Source organism: Lissotriton vulgaris, chromosome 5, assembly GCF_964263255.1.
Source record: "Lissotriton vulgaris chromosome 5, aLisVul1.2, whole genome shotgun sequence".
NCBI lineage: Eukaryota > Metazoa > Chordata > Amphibia > Caudata > Salamandridae > Lissotriton > Lissotriton vulgaris.
This window is the reverse complement of record NC_141693.1, coordinates 306,198,020-306,208,906: the sequence shown is the minus strand read 5'-3', so window position 1 is coordinate 306,208,906 and position 10,887 is coordinate 306,198,020. Positions and strand designations below refer to the sequence as shown.

The following is a 10,887-nucleotide window of genomic DNA, read 5'->3' as shown; positions in this document are numbered from 1 at the left end:
TGCATACAACACAATGGTTAACTGTTTATGAGCCAGAGATTTTCTGGCAAGTCTGCTGGGAAACAGCAGAAGCGGTGCGCTAGCAAGGTTTTAAATGCGTGACAAAGCATTTCAGTGCGGTGATGCGGAACACCACACTGAAATGCGTTAGTGTCACACGTGATGCGTGATGCTTGGCAGGACTGCATTCCTTCCACTTCGATTTTTATTTTATGAAACGCCCTCAGCCTATTCATTGATCACCACTCCCGATGGTCCCTTTACGACTGCACCTCTCTTTCCCGTACCCTCCACCCCCACAGCTTCTGCCACTCGGCAGCATTCATTTTTTTAACCATGCCCTGCCACTCCACCATTGCTTACATACAGCTCCCCTTCCTCTGTGGATCACTTTTTTTTTCTTTTTTCTGTATTTTAGGAGGTCTTGGCAGATAAAATCTGCTTTACTACTCCAAGATTGGTGTCGCAATCTTGGGACTGTAAATGTTTTGTTGTTACCGACATGGCAAGTATTTTAATGTCCTGGCCAGTACCAAAATTGGGAAAATTCAATTAAAGCAGATACTTTTTCCTGTACCAAAACATACTTTAAGCAGTAAATGTAAGAAGAAACAATATAATATGTATTCCACAGTTGTTTTACCAATCCCTGACAATTAAAGTAAACAAAGACAGGATGGCCATGTTAAAATTAATACAGACAATTTTATACAAATTTCAAAGTATCATTTTTGCACATTGCAGAATCCTAAAATGTAAACAAGTGACTGGTATTTTTCTCTGGCAGCCCTAGTCCTGTCATGCATATACATATCATTGTGAAGTTTTTGGGCAAATACTGCACAGCATCTACAAAGAGCATTTTTTTCTCTTTTTGAAGATGTTAAACAGCATTGGCAAAAGTCATAAAGCATTCCGCATTAGCAGCCAAAAACGTGAGATCTGTTGGCTTTGTCAGAGCAAGTTTAAACTAATGTTGGAAAACTACTGCCCATGTGCCAACCATAAAGCCAAGGCCACTTTAGGAATCTCCAGGTGCCCCATATCAGTTCTGAAGAGTTTGTCCAGCTATTTATTATTTACAGGCGTCAGTGTGAGCCATGACAATTTGATAGTCATTATAAAGATTATAAACACAAATATACATGTCACACAATGCAAACAAAAAAACCGCAACTATTGAGATATCAGCATTGTACCCAGTAGTCCTTGGATAACTAAAACGTTGACAACCTCGTGGACTCAGTCACTTTCATTCCAAGATGGCCACGTTTATGTCTCTCAAGTTTGTTGTTTAGGGCTAGGACATAGGATCGCACCATTCAGTTTCAGAAACGGAGAAAATACCCGAAATACAATGTAATGGGCAAACCGAAAAACAGTTGAAGCGTTTTACATTTAATAACGTGTTTTTGCCTTCATAATGATGTTTCTGTTTTTTGGCAGCGCGGCTCGTTCAAGCGAGGCTCTCCCTCCTCTATTTACGTCAGGTGGTAGACGCCGTTGTCAGGGAAACGGCTGTCAATGCTGGGTTGTCCACTGAGGCTGCTCGCCGGGGGAGTTGCGACTCGGTTACTGTACCAGTTAACAGAGGTAGGGAAGTTCTTATTAGCGTTATAAGCCTCATTGGGACGAAGAGTTGTCGGTTTACCTGTCCTATTTCAATTACCGAGCTGCAAGCACCTGCGCAGCAGTTGCAACTGGTTCAATATTGGCTCTGCGAAGTGGGGGATGATTTCCAGAGACCGCATCAACCAGAATTATCCCAACATGTCTTGTTTTGACTCCAAAAAAGCGACCATGGGGACCTAGGGCTCTTGTTCCTCACTAGACGTGCGGCTGGATTTTGCCTTTCTGGATTTTATTCTTTCGGTTCTCTTGTATGAAGTTTTAGTTTATTTGCAAGCGTAAAAACACCACGTTCTAGGTATGAAAGGGATATTCGCACCTGTGCTTGAGCAACTTGAGCTTTCTCTTTTGCGATGACGAAATAGCATTTCATGTGTTAGAGGTTGGCGAAACAAAAAAAAATTAACAGGCAGAGCCGAGCCCAGGGCCTCTAAGAGCTCTTTCACGAGCCGAGCCCTGTGAATGTTTGCCATGTAAATATTGCAACATGTAAAACTATGTGATGTATCTTCAAAATAAAAATAAGTGCATTTCTTTAACATTCGGCTACTTTGACAATAATAATAAGTCACATTATAGGTTCATTGAGAAGTGCTGAAGAAAAAGGGGCAGATGAAACACAATATTTGCATAAGATCACACCCAGTTTGGTTAATGCTTTGTTTTTAACTTTGTGCCAGGCAGAGCTAGGGTGGCAGGCTGAAGCCACATAAAGCTCATCTCGGTTTGGGCTCGTGGTTCCAAAAGGACATTTAGCTGAGCCAGAGCCAGGCCTCTGCCTCGAGCTTTTAGTGTCTCGCCCACCTTTAATATATATGTATGTATGTGTGGGGACCCTAAAATATTATCTATTTTAATCCCCCAAACAAATCCAGGATAACCGTATACGATCTCACAGTGGCAACATAAAATATGATAATTTGGTAAAAAGATCTTCTCGACTATAACTGTAAAATATAGTGCAGCTCTATAATATTATTGTATGGAATTAAGCTATTCAGTCATACATTTATTTATTTACAGTTTTGTATAGCGCAAATAAGACCAAACGGGTACGTTATACTGCAGCTGTTTTAGCAGAGCAGTTGAGGCAAAACAAAAGAGTTACATAAGTGAAACCCTACAAGGACAGGAAAGGTAAAACATTGTCATATAATGTGCATAGGAGGAGAACATATATAATCATACATGCACGGAACACCCTCCCCATCCTCCTACGGCAGACCGAAGACCTTCTGACCTTCAGGAGGCTGTAGCACCCCCGCCACCCCCCCCCCGCGCCTCGAGACCCTTACGGGCGCCCTTTATAAATGCCTTGATTGATTGAGTGGTAAAAGCTTTTACAAAACTGCTGGTCACCATATCTACAAGTATAAACCATTGTACAGAAATGTTGGTGACAAAAACATAGGGAAACATTTGACTGACGAAGACCTCTTCATGGGTCTGTAATTTAAGTAAGTGATGTTGAAACATAAGGGGTGCTTAATCAATAGAGAGGGGACCCATTAGCATCACTTCCTTTCTCCCTCTCTCTACTACTAATTTGCAAGGGCAGCTCTCAGTGTTTTTATAGGATTCTCACCCACTAGTTACTAGTGCCATGCTTCGTCATAGAGTCCTTGTCAATATACCTACTGTATCTGGACAGGCTCAACATTAAAAGTCGAGGAAGCTCTTTGATTACCTTTTTTTAGGGCGGAATCCAGGAATAAAAATGTTTATGCTACCATAATATATTTTCATATGTGTCCCAAAATACTCTTTTTAGCCAAACATATTGCCTGAGACTCTAAAATATTCCCTGACACTTGACTCTTAATATATTGTATTTAAAATTTCTTTTTGCTACTTTTCTCATAACTTGTACAACAGTTACATTAATTGCAGTGTAATACTTATCATTGATTCCACTGTTCCATTCAAAATACAGTACTTTGCCCACAATTCAAGCACACCGCCACATCATTCGGATCAAAAAGAGAAGAAAAAAAGGAGAAACAAATTCCCAATTCAACTACATCAATTAATACTGTACATCTATTCGCATTTCAAGAACAACATTTTGATCACCATATTGGGGGACCTGCTTCTCATATACATACATTACATTTTGCTACTTCACAGGTCATCTGCAGCCGCAGAGTTAAGTCAATTCACAAAGGGTTCCCATATATCTCTTGGACGAGATCTGGTCGGTAAAAGCTCCCAATAATTTGTCAATTATGCCCTACAGTGTGATACATTCTTTACCCACTCTTGCGTCGTTGGAGGTGGGCTCGCTCCCTAGTGTAAGGCCACCTTTCTTTTAGCCATTAAAAGTAGCCTTTCCAGTGATTTTGGTGGCACTGTCTCTATTTTTCCCAACAGGGATACTAATGGTGTGCAGGGTAAGTCCAGCCCTGTAATGGCTTTTATGTGATTCATTACGGTAATCCAGGAGTTTGCTATTAGTCTGCACTGCCATGCTAAATGTAAAAAGGTCGCCCGAGGGGCACCGCAGCGCCAACACCCGTCATCTGCTCGTCGCCCCATCTTATGTAGCTTTATGGGAGTGCGATATAGGCGGTGGAGATACTTAAAATGGATGAGCCGGAGACGATAATTGGGCGACTCTAACTACCTACAGCTGAGGTCCCATAGCGTATCTGTTATGGCTTCCCCAACTCCTCCTCTCAGGCCCTACAAGAGATTGGGACAATTATGAGAAATTTGTTTTGAGTGATGTAAATGCGTGAGCTGAGTTTACGCCCCAATTCCACAGCCAATAGGTTTTCAAGTGCCGGCAGCGTTGGAGGCAAGTCCGGAAATGTTGGGAATTTTCTCTTGCAGGATGCCCGGAGCTGATAGTAAAATAGCATGTCTAGTGCTGAGGGCGGTGTGGGCTCGCACATTTGCTGCAGTGTAAGGAAGGTGTCCTGTGGGTAGAGACCGCCACCTGTCTGATTGTTATGCGTAAATATGCGCTCTCATGCCTTCGGTTCCATGAGCGGGGGGACCAAGGGATTGTTTGAAAGTGGCATGGACGAGGCGTATAGTGCATCCAAGTGTGCCCTTTTACGAAGGCCCTCCCACGTCCATCTGTTGACTTGTCCCATGTCTATTTCATCGCAGGACGTTTATATAGGGCAAAAAGCGCTGTTGACAATGGTAGTGGCGCTGCCCTATCTATTTCAATAGCAACGTGTGGCTGAAAAGGTGTGGGGTGTACCCGGAAATGTAAGAATTGTGCCTGTGCACTGTAGGCGTAGAGGACAAAGTCCGGGGCTGCCATGCCACCTTGTGCTTGTGGTAGCATCAAAACTTCCCAGGATATCCTATGCTGTCCCCCGGCCCACACTAGCTCAATCCTTAGTGACCTGAGGCGGTTAAAAAAATGCACTGTGAGCATCAAAGGGATGTTCACAGAGAGATACAGTAGTTTGGGCAGAATGATCATCTTGGCCCCAGCGATGCGGCCGGCCAAGGAGAGGGGAAGCGTCTTCCATCTTTTTACTCAGTCTTCAATCCAGGCCACAGCTTTACCTTAATTGGCTGTCTACAGTTCCTGCAGGTCGCTACTGAACCATACGTCCAGGTAGCGAACCGGACCAGATGCTCATACCAATGGGAAGTCAGTCACGAAAGCCTTAGTTCCAGATGTGAGCGGGAGGATCACGGAGACTCTTAATATATTAAGCGTGATTGATCATAAAATATATCCCAGCAGTGACAGCACTGTGACCCTTAACTGCCAGTGATACCTTAAATATCACCTATTGTGACCAGAAAATATCCCTTGAGTGACCCCATCAAAGCACTGTCAGACAGTTGAGTGCCTTCATGAGTGACATTGACAGATGATTCGTCTTGATTATAAAATATTCCTGGGACCATAAATATTTCCATTTCTATATCTAAAATATCTTATGCAACCCCAAAATAACCCAGAGTATGATTCCTAGTGCCCTTCCTTGATATTGCACCCTGGCCTTCAGTATACCCGAAATGTGCTCCCCAACATCCACCATAAAAATTGCTTGCAGCATAACCCTCTAATATCACTCTGTGAGACCATACATCATTAAACGTTTACATCTGTGTGTCTGCGTAACACGTTCATCACTCAGTACAACTCTAAAAGATTCCCTTATGACCCTCAGGTAAATCACTCACTCTGCTCTCAAAATTTCAACCACTCTAAAAAAATATATCTCCCTGGTATCGAGACCCAAACTTCTTCTGCAGAGTTTTATTGTATATGCTCGCTGGGGTCTAATATTCTAACATTACTCTACATGCGCAGTTTTGCCTCAATATGTTGATAGCGGATATAAAATAAAATTCTACAGAAGTAGTTTGGATCTCAGTACCAGGGACATTGTACCCTGTTTCCTTTCTTATGGCTGGGTTTTACTACGTTTCATTGCATAATACAAATGAGCCTGTCCTGACAAATGACGAAACCCAGCTGGCCAACACAGCGCAGAAAGTGATCGACTACATTTCAACTGTTGAGGTAGCCCCACGGATAAAGTGCGACTGATGACTTCAATCTCATGTTTTTATTCATGTCCTTACGGACAAGCTAATAAACTTTGATTCTCCTTCAGTGTATGACATTTTTCACTTGTTTTCTGTTTTCATATACTTGTTTTCAGTATATGATAAGGGGCCAACCGAGACAGGGGGCCCCTAGACTGGCACAGTAACACTACATTTGGCCAATACCACATAATGTCACCACAATGTTAATAGGAGTTAGATCAAATTCTTGACACAGTATCAAACAGTTATAATTTCAAGAAATATCTGAGAAGATATGCTTCTTGGCTAACTAGCTCCCATGATAAGATCTGTGGGAAAAATCACAACAACCCATACAAAGAGATTTGAGGGATTAATTAAATCTTTCTATAGGAAATATGCTGTAGACATTCACTCACCCTCTCAAACATGGTTTTGCCTAGTTGGCTTTGGATTAAGAACTGCCTGAATTTTATCATTGAAACTAAAACTGGTGGACATAACACTATTTTGGTTACAGATCTACTGTTTTTGTATCAGTATACCAGGAATGTAACTGGTTGACACTTAGGGGGTCATTAGGATGCCTGTCATCCTACCGGTGAAAGGGACCACCCGCCATAAGGGCGGGGGTCCCGTGGCTAGCATTAGGATGCGCCAGCCACAGTGGCGGGCGCATCCTGCATTCCTACCATTGTGGTGGGCGGTGCACTCGGCACCGCCCGCCACAATGGCAGGAAGTGTTGATGTGCACTTCCATGCACAGCATGGCAGGCACTGCACGGTGCCTGCCATGCTGTGCATGGAACTGCTGGGGGGTACCATTGGTACTCCCAGGTGCACCCCCCACCCCCCCGGAGTCCATGGGGGCCCGCATCGGGCCCCCAAAGCAGACTCTGCATGCCTTTCCGTGGCGGCATTGCCGCCACGAAAAGGCATCTGAAAAAGCCCATTGTAATATGGCTGGCAGTGTCTGATAGACACCGCCACCATATAAACCCTTTTCCTTGCGACCGGGGCGGAAAAGCGGCAGGCGGTCTTTCCGTCCGCTGCGGACCCCCCAGCCATACTAATGTGGCGGGGGGTCAGTCCGGCACGGATGGCGGGCGGTGGCTACCACCGGCCTGGCGGGGGCAATCCTCCCGCCATCCTAATGGGGGCCTTAGTCTTTTGTAGTAGTGCTGGAGATGTGACCATCACGCATGTGTTGAATAAAATGAGTTCACAGCCATAGGAAAACAAAAAGACACAGATGTGTCATGGTAATAATTTGTCATATACGTGCATGCCATATCAGTGGACTTTGCCAATACTGGTTCCTCGACGTAACACTTGTACTCCGATACAAGGTGATGTGGGGCCTTTCTTACAGTGGGCTAGAGCCATATAGCAATACTAAGACCTACAGCGGTAGCAAAATGAAAATGAAAGGAGCAGTGTTGTGCACCAAGTATATACATGCGTGTGTCAACCCTGGTTAGTACAGCCATAAGTATGAACTCGGTTGAACTCGCATATACCTTCCTATGTAACTAAATTTGCTCTTATTCAGTATGCATCTGTGTTTCCTCTTTTTGTCTTCCTATTTTACTCATGCAAATTTTCCAAAGTAGGCCTCGTCTGCAGATCAAAACACAAGTTTGTGTCCGATACTAGCCTCTAGCTAAGTAGTGCTCAATAGATGTAAATATTGTATATATAGTTTCATCCGGGATGAATATCAATACAATACCTGAGAAATAAGACTTCCTCTGGGCGTAAATTCAGATAAATTATTTGAAGTTTCACATCTTTATAGCAGCTGTACAAGGACAAGATAGTCCATGTACCATCTAAGGACAATGGAATGTAGAAATATTATGTTGTTTTTTCAATGTATGGTTTGTTAACATGACTGATGAAATTATAATAAATCGCTTTGATAATACATCCTCATGTTTCCTGGTCAGAATTCTGGTAAAGCGAAAAATAGCTGAGGCAATTAATTCTAAAAGAATATTGTGGTACCAAGAATGATAAAAGCAATATTTCTTGAGAAAATGTATAGATATTCATCATGAGGGAACTCTTGAACACTGTAGGAGGAAGGCTAGTTGGAGTGTACTGATTTATGTATGCCTATGGACATATACCACTGTAATGCATAATTAATGTCATGATGATTGTAAACTGCAACCTAAAACCCATTAAACAAATTTAAACAAAAAAAAAAGAGGGAACTCTTTTTACAATTGTTGAGGGATGCCCTAGTTCTACATGGTATGTGGGCACTCCCATTTATTTGTAATGGGTGTAATAAGCTTGGAATAACACATCACATTGCACTGATGAGAAATACAGTACATTTTGTCAACATACCCCCCTGTAGATTGAATCACCATCTCAGGAATTATAACAATTGTTACGTATGATACTCATAGAGAGCCTCAATCGTTTTTTTTTCAGTTTCTGAATCTCATAACCCATTGTTGTGGCATACCAACAGTTGATAAAACTCATAACCCACTGTTGCTAAGTAATAAAGGCCTCTGAGAGCTTGTCAGCGCAGCTCTGCTTGTCTGCTTTCATTGAAAGCAGAAAGCACAGCTGAAGGAGGGGAAAGGAAGGCATGGAAGGTAGTGGGGATTGGTCAAGGATGAGAAGTAAGGTATTTTATTTTAAACTTCTGGGACAGAGATACATAACCGAGTCTGTGTTATGTAAAGCTCCCCATTACACCACTGCCACTGTGTAATAGGTGAAAGCAAGGGCATATGATTTTGGGAGCCATACATAATGTAAAATTATAAATGGATAAAAGTGAATTACTGGAATGTTTACCACCTCTGGGTTCTGCGTAACCTCATAGATAACTCAAGCTTTGCTCTTGTGGTCTATTTGAAGTCACTCACAACCCCTCTATAAAAAACCTTCCCATAATTCACTGTTACCCATCAATTATTCTATATTTAAAGTGTATTACTTATTTTTCCAATGCATGTACCAGAACATTATAGATGGAACATTAATACAAATATAAGAGAAAAAATATTAGGCATATAAACAATATAGGGCTTCTGGATTGGATCTTGTGTATAGGATTGCCAATGATCCTTTAAAAAAAAAATATTTTTTTAAGAAGGTGTACAGACAGTTAGAAAAAATATAAATAAAGCACAATAGCTATGCATGAACAGAATAGACCTTACAGGGTATTAAAAGATGATCATAACCATCTTTCAAGTAAATTCTGAAAAAAAACAAAGAACAAGTTTTTACAGAGATATAAAATAATTCTCTAATGATTTAGTATCACACTTGCTAATGTTCAAAGTAATTCCAGATACAATTAAATCTAAGCATTGAACGGATCGAACGAGTTTTAGCAAGTGCACATTCTTTCTCGTAGATATCTTTTACAAGAATCAGCCAATTATATAATGAAGGAGAATAAGGACTAATCCACTCTCTCGCAATACATAAGTGGCCTGTAACTATTAGAATTGACATAAAACTTCCCATATAAAGATCTTCACATTGCTTGACCCCCAGCATGATCTCTTTGACAGAAAAACGTAGATCAAGATTCAGGCATTGACCAATATATTGTGTAATTTTTACCCAAAAATCTATCGGTTTAGAGCAGAGATAAAAAACATGTAGAATATCAGCAGCTTTTTGATCACATTTAGGACAGCTTGTTCTATTCATGCTTCCGGTACCATGCACTGATATCGGTTGGTGCCACTTTATTATTTTATCTGGAGTATAGTAGAGCCTACAGATTGTGCGAAACTGTCGGAGTTTTAAGTTAATGAAATGTACAGAATTATCTAACTTATCTAAAGCTAGCGTGATTCCAAGTGGATCTACATCCATATTTAAAGTTTGACTACATTTTGCTGCTAAATCGTTAAGATCAGCGCTTCTAGCATCGCATAGGTGTGTATACATAGTGCTAATTCTGATTTTATGAGCGGAATTTAGAAAGCACGTAAGAGCTACATGAGAGTGTGGCAATTGCATTCATTTTCATTCAAAAATATAGTCTCTAAATGGTAAGTATTTAAAAAATGACTGATGCGGGAGACAACAAGTTTGTTGCAACAAAACATAAGTAGAAAAGCCAGAATAATCATAAAGCTATCCCAGTCTATCAATGCCATATCTAGCCCAGTTACACGCAACTGAGTCATGAAATATATTCGGAAGAGATAGATTATTACATAATTTATAGTTTTCATGTCTAGTTAGCTCCTCAAAAGCAAGTGAAAAAAAACAAGAATTTCATGCCAAATACAAACAATGTCCCTTATGGTCTTGAATCGGACTCTTTTGTAATAGTTGGGATCATTAACCCTGTATAAAAACATGTTCTGATCTGCACCTAAAGCCAGAATAAGCCCAAAATATGGAGTTTAGTCAGTTAATAAACTTTGTATACTCCCTGTAAAGGCTGCCCAATAGTACAACTTAAATTCAGGAAGTTGCAAGCCACCATATTTATAAGGAAACTTAAGAAGTTTTATCGATCACTGAGCCTGTTTATATCCCCAAATAAAACTGCTAATTGCACAATATAATTTATGAAAAAAATAATTAGGGACCCGTATGGGGATAGCCCGAAATAAGTATAGAAATTTAGGCAGTATTATCATTTTGATTATATCGATTCGACTAATGTTAGTGATTGGCAGCTTATTACAGATCTTAAATAGTCTAACAACTGTCCGCAGCAATTTTTCATAATTAATTTTCCAAATTTGATCTACA

At 41.0% G+C, this 10,887-nt stretch overlaps 1 protein-coding gene across 2 annotated transcripts in view; it reads left to right on the top strand.

Annotated features, from left to right (window-relative positions):
- Nucleotides 1-1,508: 1,508 nt before the first annotated feature.
- The window catches only part of CFAP74 (cilia and flagella associated protein 74), a 1,279,283-nt gene continuing 1,269,904 nt past the window's right edge, over nucleotides 1,509-10,887 (top strand). Inside the window, exon 1 of one of the 2 annotated variants that reach the window (XM_086921531.1) lies at nucleotides 1,509-1,593. The gene's annotated coding sequence lies outside the window, so the exon portion shown is untranslated. The remainder of the gene's footprint in view (nucleotides 1,594-10,887) is intronic. The other variant, XM_086921532.1, reaches the window with a different exon arrangement.